The sequence below is a fragment of the Capsicum annuum genome, unplaced genomic scaffold (genome assembly GCF_002878395.1).
Source record: "Capsicum annuum cultivar UCD-10X-F1 unplaced genomic scaffold, UCD10Xv1.1 ctg5210, whole genome shotgun sequence".
NCBI classification, from domain to species: domain Eukaryota; kingdom Viridiplantae; phylum Streptophyta; class Magnoliopsida; order Solanales; family Solanaceae; genus Capsicum; species Capsicum annuum.
In genome coordinates, this window is record NW_025860098.1 from 49937 (window position 1) to 62420 (window position 12484).

Genomic DNA, 12484 nt, shown 5'->3' on the forward strand with positions numbered 1-12484 from the left:
GACGAAGATCACCTAGACTATGCATATTTTTGAAGAGGAGAGTTTAGAGTTAGTATCTTATAGGTTGAAGGATGTAGCGTATAATTGGCTAGTTATGTGGAAGAATGGTATAGGTGAGAATACAACTCCTATGAGTTCGAAAGTATTTTTAGATACTTTGCTAGACAGATTCTTTACATGTGAAATGAGAGTAGCTAAGTTAGAGGAGTTCGTGAACCCGAGGCAGGGCTCAATAACAGTGAAGGAGTACTTTCTTAAGTTCAATCAGATTGGTTTTGTCAAAGTACCTTGACTAGAGGGACTTCTTTGTTCCTCAATCTACGAGTCTGATAGTAAAGAATTTCGACTGGAATTTCCTCATAGGAAAGGATGTTCTAGACATCAATGCTCTGAATAGGGACTACAACTACTGGTTCACCTATACACTTCTTAAGCAAAGAGACATGGAAGACTGGATGAACTGAAGCTAGATCTAAAGGCAACTCAAGCTCATAAGCTATATTTCTGAAACAACTGAGAATCTTGAAGGGACTGGCCTATTACGGACTGAGCTTTCTATTCTTGCCAAATCTATTGACTTCTTTCATAGGAGAGATCTTGAGATAAAGATAATCACTAATCTTAAACTCGGGATCTGCGTAGGGCTTCTGTCGGCTCTGAGTAGCCTGAAGCCTCTCTCTGATCAATTGAACCTTCTATAAGGCATCGAATACTAAGTCAGACCCTATGACTACAGCTTCACTAATCTCAAACTAACCAACTAGAGATCTATATCTCCTACCATAGAGAGCTTCAAATGGAGTCATTTGAATGCTGTAATGATAGCTATTATTGTTTGTAAACTCGATAAAAGGTAAGTGGTCATACCAACTTCTCTTGAAATCAATTGTACACTCCCTTATCATATCTTCGAGAGTCTGAATAGTCCTTTATACTTGACCATCTGTCTGAGGATAAAAGGCCGTACTGAGGTAAACTTGGGTACAAAACCTTTTTGGAATGCCTTCCAGAAGTAAGAGGTGAACTGAGTACCTCTGTCTAAGATGATAGATAGAGGAATAACGTACAATCTAACCAACTCCCTAATATAGAGTTTGGTGTAATCCTCGGCTGAATAAGAGGCATGGACTGGAAGGAAATGAGATGACTTGATCATTCTGTCTACAATGACCCAGACTGAATCATGCTGATGATAAGTTTGAGGCAAACCCATCATGAAATCCATGTTCACTTCTTCCCACTTTCAAGTAGAAATGATGAACTCCTACATAGAACCACTAGGCTTCTGATGCTCTATCTTAACCTACTGACAAGTAGAGAACTTAGCTATAAACTAAGAAATATCTCTCTTCATCCCACTCCACCAATAGATCTCCCACAAATCGTGGTACATCTTAATGTCCCTTGGATGAATCGAGTATTATGCACCATGCACTTCAGCAAGGATTTGCTTCCTCAAGTCATCTACACCTGGAACACACAGACGACCCTGACAACGAAGGACACCATCTCCCCCTTGAGAGAAAACCTCTACTTTCTGATCTCTAACAGACTCCTTGAGCTTAACAAGGCTAGGATCCCTGTCTTTCTTATCCTTCTCTTTGAAAACTAGAGATGATTTGGAACTACTCTGAACACAGACAGTACCCTCTGAAGAACCGACTAAGAGAACACCTAGTCTGGCAAGCTGAAGGACTTCCTAAGATCGTCGGCCACTACGTTGTCCTTGCCTGGATAATAAAGGACAGTCATGTCATAATATTTCAAGAGCTTTAACCACCTTCTCTGGCAACGATTGAGATGTCTCTGAGAAAATACATACTAAAGGCTCTTTGATATGTGAAGACATCTACATGAACTCCATAGAGGTAGTGCCTCCAAATCATTAAGGCAAATACTACAACTACTAACTTAAGATCATGAGTAGGATAATTATTCTCATAGGGTTTCAACTGTCTGGAGGCGTAGGCTATGACCTTACCATACTGCATGAGGACACAACCCAAAACTACTCAAGATGCATTATAATAAAATACAAACCCATCGGAACCATCTGGAAGAGTTAGGATTAAAGCTAAAGTGAGTCGACTCTTCAACTTCTAAAATATCTTCTAGCAAGGAACTGACCACTGAAACTTAGCCTTCTTCTACATCAATCTGGATATAGGGGATGCAATAGACCAAAATACCTCAAAAAACCATATGTAATAGCCATCCAATCCTAATAAACTCCTAATATCTGATAGAGTGACATGGCGTGGCTAGTTTCTTACTGCTTCAGTATTTTGAGAATCTACTCTAATGCCATCACCAGAAATAACATGGCCATGGAATGCTAATGATCTTATCCAACACTCATACTTGTTGAATTTAGGAAATACCTGATGATCTCAGAGTATTTGAAGCACTGTTTTGAGATGGTCTGAATAATCTTGCTCCGTGCAGGAATAAACCAGAATATCATCGATAAATACTATGATAAATATGTCTAAGTACTACTTGAACACATGGTTCATCAAGTCCATGAAATCTTTAGGGGCATTAGTAAGACCAAAGGACATAACTAGAAACTCGAACTGACCATACCGAGTATAAAAAGCTGTTTTTGGAATGTCACGTTCCCTAACTCAGAGCTGATGATAGCTTGATCTGAGGTCTATCTTGGAGAAATAACTGGCACCCTGAAGTTGGTCAAATAAGTGATCCATTCAGGGAAGAGGATACCTATTCTTGACCATAACCTTATTCAGCTGACGGTAATCGATGCATATCCTGAGAGAACCGTCTTTCTTGTGCATGAATAAGACTGGTATGCCCCACGAAGGGTTGCTGGGTTTGATGAATCCCTTATCTAATAGATCCTTCAATTGTTCTTTTAGTTTCCTGATTTTTGCTGGTGCAATTTTGTATGGAGGAATAGAGATAAGCTGAGTATGTAGAAGAAGGTCTATGCCAAAGTCTATTTCCCTTTTGGGAGGAATACTTGGAAGATCTTCGAGAAAGACATTTGAATATTCACTAACCACTGGGACTGATCCAAGGCTGGGAGATTCTGAACTGGAATCTTTATCATACACGAAGTGATAAACACAACCCCTAGATATCATTTTCCTTGCCCGAAGGTTGGAAACAAGATAACCCCTGAAAGATGAAGTACTACCTCGCCACTCTAAGATAGGACTATTCAAAAACTAAAACTGAACTATTCTATTTCTGTAGTCGACCGTGGAATAGCACGAATGAAGCCAATCCATGTTGAGAATGACATCAAAGCCAATGATTTCTAATTAGACTAAGTCTGCTAAGGTGACTTTCTGAAATATCATAATCAGGCAGTTCCTGTATACTCGCCAGGCTACATTAGTTTTACCCACTAGGGTAGAGACTGAAAAGGGCTTTGTTAGAATTTCGAGACTTATTTTGAAATCTCCTTCTATAAAGGGAGTAACAAAAGACAAGGATGCACCTGGGTCTAGCAAAGCCTAAATATGAATATGGAAAATCTGCAACGTACCAGTAATGAAATTAGGAGAATTTTCCTGATCCTATAGGGTCTGAAGAGTATATAGCTTGTTTGGGAATTGCCTACTAGTGGCACTAGAAGTGGCCCCCTGATGGTTTGGGAGACTATACTGAGCTGTAGATCGAGTCTACTGACCCTGTGAACCTAACTGCGGACAATCCCTGACCCTGTAGATTGGCTTTCTGCATCCGAAACAAGTATCACTGCCAGCCTTGCAAGCACCCTGATTGTACTTTCCACATGTTTGACAATTAGGAAAGTGAAAGCACTACTAACACATCCCTGATACTTAGAGACTAGTGCTCTATCTCTATTGTCGTCTCTATATTTTGGTACTGCAGCACTGGTGGAGGAAGGGGATAGAGCACCTGACTTGGAGCGAAACTATGAATGGTTTCCCCTCTGACTTGGGCTGAGCAAACTTAAAAATGCCTGACTTTGCTCTTTTGTTTTGCCACTCTTTAGTCTTAATCTTTTGCTCCTCTATTTGCACGACATGGGTCATGAGTCTAGCTAAAGTCTTGTCACTGATCAACATAGCAGATCTACATTCATTCACCATGCTATCATTGACACCTGAAACAAACTTTCTCATCTTAGATCGACTGTCTGCAACTATATGAGGGGCATATATAGATAACTGAATGAATTTAAGAGAGTACTTCTTAACCATCATATTTCCCTACCTGAGGTTGATAAACTCTAGAACTTTTGCCTCCCTCAGCTCTTGGGAAAAGAATTTCTCTAAGAAGGCCATGAAAAATTCCTCCCACTCAATAGGATCTGCATACTCTAACCTCTCAGACTTCCACTGCTGGTACTAAGTTTGAGCAATATCCTGTAAATAGTATGTGGCTAACTTATCCCTCTAACAAGATATGACTCCCATGATATCTATGACCTTCTGGACTTGGTCAATGAACTCCTATGGGTCCTCATCATACTTAGACCCTGAGAAAGAGGATTCATCCGAGTGAAGTCTCGAATCCTCGCTGCTTAATTGGCTAGTGGGTTGGTCGAGATGCCTGCTGGCCATTCATTCTGGGTGGTAACAGACTGGGAAAGACTGATAAATGTAGCCAAGAACTCTGTATGAGAAACATGATTGCCCAAAGGATCTTCGGGTAAGGAGCTGGCTAGTTTTTTCTATTTGGAGGAATGGTCTGAAATAAAGAGAAGAACGGATTAGACTGAGAGTTTTATATGAGATTATGCTGACTAGAATGACATGAATACTAAATGAAGGGAACTATTCCTAAACATCTTATATCCTCCTATACATAAATGTGGGGCACAACACACCCATGCACAAGACTCTACTAGATGCGGTTTTCAGGCTTCCTAGGATACTATTGAACTTTAGTCTCTGATACCAAGTTTGTATCGCCCTGATTTTCTAAATCAAAATGCTACACGGTGCTCATGACCCCGAAGGACCACAAGCTAACCCATGACTTATATCTATACCTGTAGAATGCATTATATATCATGAAATATGGAAAACATATAAAAAGGCCATAAAGTTCAACTGAATGTAATATTTAAGGAGTCATAACCTCACTAGGGGTAGTGAATACCCAAAATGATTAGAAATAACTAAAGTCTTAATCATAAATCTGACTTGTAAATCTAAAATCCTCTAAATACTATCTGAATAAGGAGTTGAAGGAACATGTCTCCAACTTACTCCGAAAATTGAAAACTGAAAGGACATAACAGATAAAATCAAAACATATCGCCCTCAAAGGATGAGGACTCACTACTTCTCTGGATACCAAAGTGCAACTGCTACTGCTGATCTGGGGCCTGTGTCTCTGAACCTATGGTTTAACATAAAAAGAAAGCACCATAGAGAAAATGCGTCAGTACAACTAGAAGTACTGAGTATACAAGTGGGGTAGGTTAAATGAAAATGGGTATATGCATGAGCAATGCTAACTATCTGACTGATATGAACGTGAGAGTACAAACATGAATACATAGAAATTGAGATTTTGAAAATAATAAGACTTAATATGTATACTGATAACATGGTTTTATGATACATAACATGACTAATAACTGAATAGTCTAATAACATGAATGACTGTATCTGACAAACTTGAATCTGATAGAACTATCTGAGTTTTGTACTGTATTTGGGTTAACTATTTCTAGCAGTCCTGAATCTGTTGGAACTATATGAGTTCCTTTACTGAGGCTGAGACTGAAACTGAAACTGTAGAAAGTATTCATCTAATTGACATGCCCTATGGTGAGCTGATATAGCTGAGCTGGGGTCCAATCCTTGCCCTGATTAGAAGGGTGTCAATACTGTGCCACTGGTAAGGAAAAGCTGTGAGAACCCTCTACTGGCAGGTACTCATAATGAGAATGGTTGGAACCCTCAACTGGTAGGTAAGCCACCTCATCTAACCTCAAATAGTAGGTATGATGTCTCAACCTACGCTGGCTACTTAGTTCTGGAACGCAAGAATTTCTACTAAGAATCACACCCTCTACTGGAATGTGAGTTCTCATCCTTGGGTTCACTCGGTGCTAACTTCTACTCCCAACTGAAGATACTAAACATAATTAATTGACTGGACATGAATATGAATTTACTGAATTTTTATTGACTGACGGAATACTACTGATATCTGATACTGACTGAGATTATGAGATTTTTTAGATTTCCTAAGTCACTTGACTGACTGAGGTCTAGGAAACCTAGCTTGACTGAGGATATCATGAAACATGACACTAGCTCTAGGAACTCAACTAGAGTTTTTGGGTACAAGTACCCCCAAGACTCGATGGAAGAAAACTGACACACATGACTGACTTGATCATAAGAGTAGAGTCCACAATTCTTCATATCATACATAAGGGATTTCATACTAAGCATGCTTCTCAACAATGAATTATATGGAAGAAAGTTCATATATCATGTACATACTTGAAATAAATCAATTATCAAGAGAGTTTCATATCATAATAATAGCAACACAACAATAGCAAAGAGTTCATATTGAATCATAAGGGTTAGCATGGCTGGTCATTTAAATACTATGGGGTCATGGGAATATGATTTCTAGCATTCTATAAATTTCGACAAAAACCTTGCATGCACTCTCAAAAGCATAGGTGTGTTCATCAAATTATCCATCTACTACCTCCAATTTCATGGGCTTTCAACCAACACAATCACATACTACATGGAAGTTAGTCAAGCTAACAATTGGTAACACAATTAACAACCATAAATCATGAACACGATTATATCACAACCATAAAATCACAATATACATTTTAAAACATGGTTCTTGAACTCCACGGATGAAAGGAATCTGTGGATAAACACTACGCATACCTGAGGTTATGAATTCATGAAAGTTACGGTGAAAATGGCTTGGATTTTGAAATCCCCATTGAACCCTAATTTGTTCTTGATGGTTCTTGAGATAACTTCAACAAAACTAGTATATTTTGGTGTTTTGGAACCCAAATCCCATGTTTAAGACTATATATAGGGTATAGAAAATGACCAAAATACTCGTAAATGCTCGGGGGTCAAGTACTGAAAAACTGGGTCCATCGCTTTAAGCAGGTGTTGCCTTCCTTAGAGCGGTGCTCTAGGCTGGGCGACAACCCTTATCGTGGGGAGCTACTATTTTGGAAATCCAAACATACCCTTACGCTATTAAAAAATTTTTGAAACTTACCCGGGATGTACTACGACCTTGCCCCATTGCAACACAACTTGAGAATCCAAAAAATAGAGGTCGAGAGGGTCTCAAATAAATCCCTGAAGTTTGGAGGCCTAAAATGATACTAAGTGTTGAATACTTCGGAAAAATTTATCTAAGTCTTGAAGCTTGTAAAGCCAATAAGCTGAATTTCGGACTAAGAATTTTATGGGGTATTACAGGTAAGTTGGGTTATTTAATTAGAGAGTGTTTAGATGCTACTTAGGTAAACAGAGATGTTCATCCCCAGACTCAGGCTATAAGTGCACCAGCTCCTTTAGGTCACCTAGTTTCTCCTCAGGTCGCATCATCCAGTACCCGTGGCGGTCAGCACCAGAATTAGTTTTATGCTTTACCATCCCATCAGGAGTAGGAGGATTGACCATATGTTGTTACTGGAATGCTTTGTTTCTTTCATTTTGATGTTTATGTGTTGTTAGACCCCGGGTTAAGTTTTTCTTATATGACCCCATTAGTTGCAGTAAATTTTAAAATAATTTTTGAAAAAATCCCCGAGCCCTTCTTGGTTTCTACCCTAGCAGTTGAGTTAGTTATTGCTAAAAAGATTTATTAAAAGTGTCCTATCACTATTCTCCATAAAATCATGTTAGCAGACTTAATAGAATTAGATATGGTTGACTTTGATCATCTTGGTAGAGATTGGCTCCATTCGTATTATGCTTTTATAGATTGTCAGACCAGAATGGTGAAGTTTTAGTTTCCAGATAAGCCAGTTTTTTGAGTAGAAAGGTAACTTAGTGTCTCCCAAGAGTCATTTCATATCTTATCTTAAAATCAGAAATTTAATCTCCAAAGGGTGTATCTATCATCTTGTACAAGTCAAAGACACTAAGCCTGAGACTCCAATAGTTCAGTTAGTTAGTGTAGTTAATGATTTTCCTAATGTTTTTCCCAAAGATTTTCCAAGGGTACCGATAGGAAAATAGAATTCGGTATTGACATTCTCTTAAATACTCAACCTATTTCTATACCTTCATATCATATGGCTCCTCCCGATCTTAAAGAGTTAAAAGAGAAACTCAGAGATATTTTAGATAAAGGTTTCATAAGGTCTAGTGTTTCTCTGTGGCGCGCTCCCGTCCTATTCGTGCAAAAGAAAGATGGTTCTTTGCATATGTTCATTGACTATCGTTAGCTGAATAAACTTATAATAAAAAACAAATATCCTCTTCCTAGAATTGATGATTTATTTGACCAAATCCAAGGTACAAGTTACTTCTAGAAAATATTCCTTAGATTCGGCTATCATCCGCTTAAAGTTAGGGAATGTGATATTCAAAAGGCATCTTTCAAAACCCGTTATGGTCATTTTGACTTTTTAGTCATGTTCTTCAGGCTAATGAATGCCCCAACAACCTTATGGACTTGGTAAACAGAGTGTTTAAATAGTATCTGGAAATATTTGTTATAGTTTTTATTGATGATATTCTTGCCTACTAGCATAGTGACGATGATCATGCAGACCATCTTAGAATTGTGTTGTAAACTCTTATAGATCACGAATTATTTACCAAATTCTGCAGGTGGGAAATTTGGCTAAGATTAGTAGCTTTCCTTGGTCATATTGTTTCAAGTAAGGGTATTAGAGTTGATCCCCAAAAGACAGAAGCCATAAGAAATTATCCTAGACATATCTCTCCATCTGACATTAGGAGTTTCTTGGGTTTAGAGAGTTATTATAGATATTTTGTTAAGGTTTTTTCATCTATTGCATCTCCTATCTCTAGATTGACCCAAAATAAAGCAACGTTTCAGTGGTCAAATTCCTGTGAGAAGAGTTTTCAAGAGTTGAAGACTCAACTCACTTCAGCAACAATTTTAGCATTACATAATGGTACAGATGGTTTTGCTTTTCATTGTGATGACTCTAGAGTTGGTTTGGGGTATATTTTGATGCAGGGAGGTAAGGTTATAGACTGTGTTGTGATACTAAAGTAGATTGTGTGTGCCATGTGTTGATGATTTGAGACAATGAATTATGGTGGAAGCACATAGTGCGTGTTATTTTATTCATCTAGGTGCTATCAAGATGTATTTTGAGTTGTGGGAAATTTATTGGTGGAATGGTATGAAGAGAGATATAGGAAAATTTATAGCAAAGTGTGCAACTTATCAATAGTTTATGGTAGAGCACCAAGAACCTGGTGGTATATTGCAAGAGTTTGGTATCCCCACTTAGAAGTGGAAAGAGGTTAATATGGATTTTGTGACTGGTTTACCTCATTCAGTTGTCAACATGATTCGATTTGCGTTATTGTAGACAGATTGACTAAGTAAGTGCATTTCTTTCCAGTTCACACATCCTATACAGCTGAAGATTATGCTAAGATGTATATCAGATAGCTAGTTATATTTTATGGAGTTCCTTTGTGCATCATCTAAGATAGGGATACTCAGTTTACCTCTCAGTTTTGGAAAGATTTTTAGAAGGGTCTTGGTACCTAAGTTCATCTTTGTTCAAATTTTCATCCCTAGATAGATGGTCAGGCAGAGAGGACCATTTAGACTCTAGAAGACATATTGAGGGCATGTGTTCTTGATTTCAAAGGTAGTTGGGATGAACATTTATCATTGATTGAGTTCTCTAATAATAACAATTATCATACTAGTATTCAGATAGCTCCATTTTAAGCTCTTACGGGCAGTGATGTAGATCTCCAATTAGTTGGTTTGAAGTGGGTGAGGCCACTTTGTTTGGGCCATACATAGTGTTTGAGGCTATGAAGAAAGTTCAGTTGATTAGAGAGAGGTTAAAGCAGCCCAGAGTCATCAAAAATCTTATGCAAATATAAGAAGAAGAGATCTTGAGTTTGAGGTTGATGATCTAGTGTATTTGAAAGTTTCACCCATAAAGGGGGTGAAGAGGTTTGGAAAAAAAGGAAAGCATAGTTTCCGATATGTAGGCCTATTTTGGACTTTGAGTTGTGTTGGGAAATGACATATGAGCTTGAGCTACCCACAAATTTATCCTCAGTTCATCCAGTATTCCATGTGTCCTTGTTGAAGAACTGCATAGATGATTCAGTCGTTATAGTTTCTCTTGAAAGTACAAATATTCAGTATAGTCTTTTATATGAAGAAGTTCCAGTAGAGATTCTTGATCATCAGATTTGTAGATTAAGGAATAAAGAAGTTCCTTTGGTCAAAGTTTTGTAGCGAAATCAGTCCATTAAGGGTGCTAATTTAGAAGTAGAAGTAGACATGCGTACCAAGTATCCTCATCTCTTTTCCAGGAACTCAGATTCAGTCAAAGGCAATAGTATTCCTTCATTCAGTTATTTTGCAGTCTTAGATTCATCTATATAGTTGTTTTCATGCAAAATCATGCACTCACAGATCAGTTCAGTAGATCATTATGTTGAGAATAAGTCATTCAGTTTATTTTAGTTGTGCATGATAGCTTGTAGCCTCAGATTCCTCAGTACTTTCAGCTTAATTAGCAACATTCGAGGATGAATGTTCCCAAGGGGGAGATATTGTAATACGTTATACTTTTTCCTAGTTTAATTTTGCTCCTAGAATGTCAAGGGTTGGCTTAAAAAATGAATACCTTTTATTCATATGAAATTTTCCATATTTAGACCTTCAATGGTGTGGGAAATTGAATAAACTTCCCATCGATACCAAATTCGCCTAAATCTGATATGCGGTTGAGAAGTTATTACATTTTTATTGTTGACACTATGCCATTCAAGCAACCACCGAGTTGCAGTGAAGGGTAAATTTGCAATTGTCATATTCCAATGGACCACCGCGATTATCTCGTATTGGAGTGGAGTGCAAATACCCATTTTTCAATGTCTTGTGGGCCAATGCAATTTTACCGCATTGCGCTAATTTCCCAATTGGCATTTCTATAGCTTACCGTGATAGCTCCGCGTCACAGAGATTTTCAAGTTCCTAATTGTCTAATTCTAGTGAGCCACCGTGATTGTGGAGATTTTTCCCTTTTCTAGTTCCGATTAAAGTATAAAAAGGGGGTATTTTGGTCAATTCCCAAGCCCGCAATTCATCCATAACAAGGAATTAAACATATTCAAAGCACTTTATTTTAATTTTTATACTTTCTCTATCAAAGAAAAACCCTAGAGATCCAAAGTTTCTTCTATAAGAAATCAAATTCCTCTAGTTTCTCCAAGAAGTTTTAAAATTAAGGATTCCTGAGACAAGATAATCAAGAACTCATCGTCAATAACTCAAATAGGAATCCAAGATTCAAGATTCTTCATCTAATCATCTACCAAGGTATGTGGGGTTTAAAAGCAAGGATCTTCTCCCATCCTTGTGCCCAAAAACCAACTTTTAATTACAAATTCATATGATTTTGAATGAATATACATGAGATTTGAATTAGGGTTATGTAACTCCTTGATTTTCTATAACCAAAACGTCACACGGTGCTCATGATACCAAAGGACCATAAGCTAACCCTCTTCTGATATCTGTACCTGAGAACTGCATAATATACTGAAATAAATGCAAAACTTTCCATAAGGTTCAAATACTAAGCACAACTGAAAACTGAATACTTATACAATTGTCTGCAAACTCTAGTCTAAAATCCTCTATACTGTCTAAACTGTGGAGTTGAAGGAACATGTCTCCAACTAACTCCAACTACTTAAAACTGAACTGAAATAATAAGATAATCAAATCATCCTCAAGTGATGAGGACTCACTGATGAATCTGGATGCTGGCACTTGAAATGTTACTGACGCTCTGGATCTCATGCTTCAAAAACTATGCTGTAAATGAAAGCACCATAGTGCAAAATGCGTTAGTACTTCAAATGTACTGAGTATGAAAGAGAGGTAAGGCTAAATGCAGGGGTTCATATGCATGAACAATACTTGACTGAATAATATGTATAGATGGATCAACATACATGGAAACCTTCTAACTACTAAATCTGAACATGACTATATGAGAACGCAAGCATGAATGCGTAAACTATAATAAAAATCACTGTAACTTTAAATACTAATTTTGAATACTGAGTTACTGAAATCTAAATATATTGATACTGATAACTGAGGATTTGATACCATATTTTTAATAAGTAACGACTGAATTCTTTGATTTAAAATTTTTGATACTCTAAGGAATTGATACCGACTTTCTAAACTTACTGATAACTGACTTTCTGAACTAACTGATACTGGAATACTAAATGACTGAGTCTACTGATGACTAATGATTGAGTTTACTATT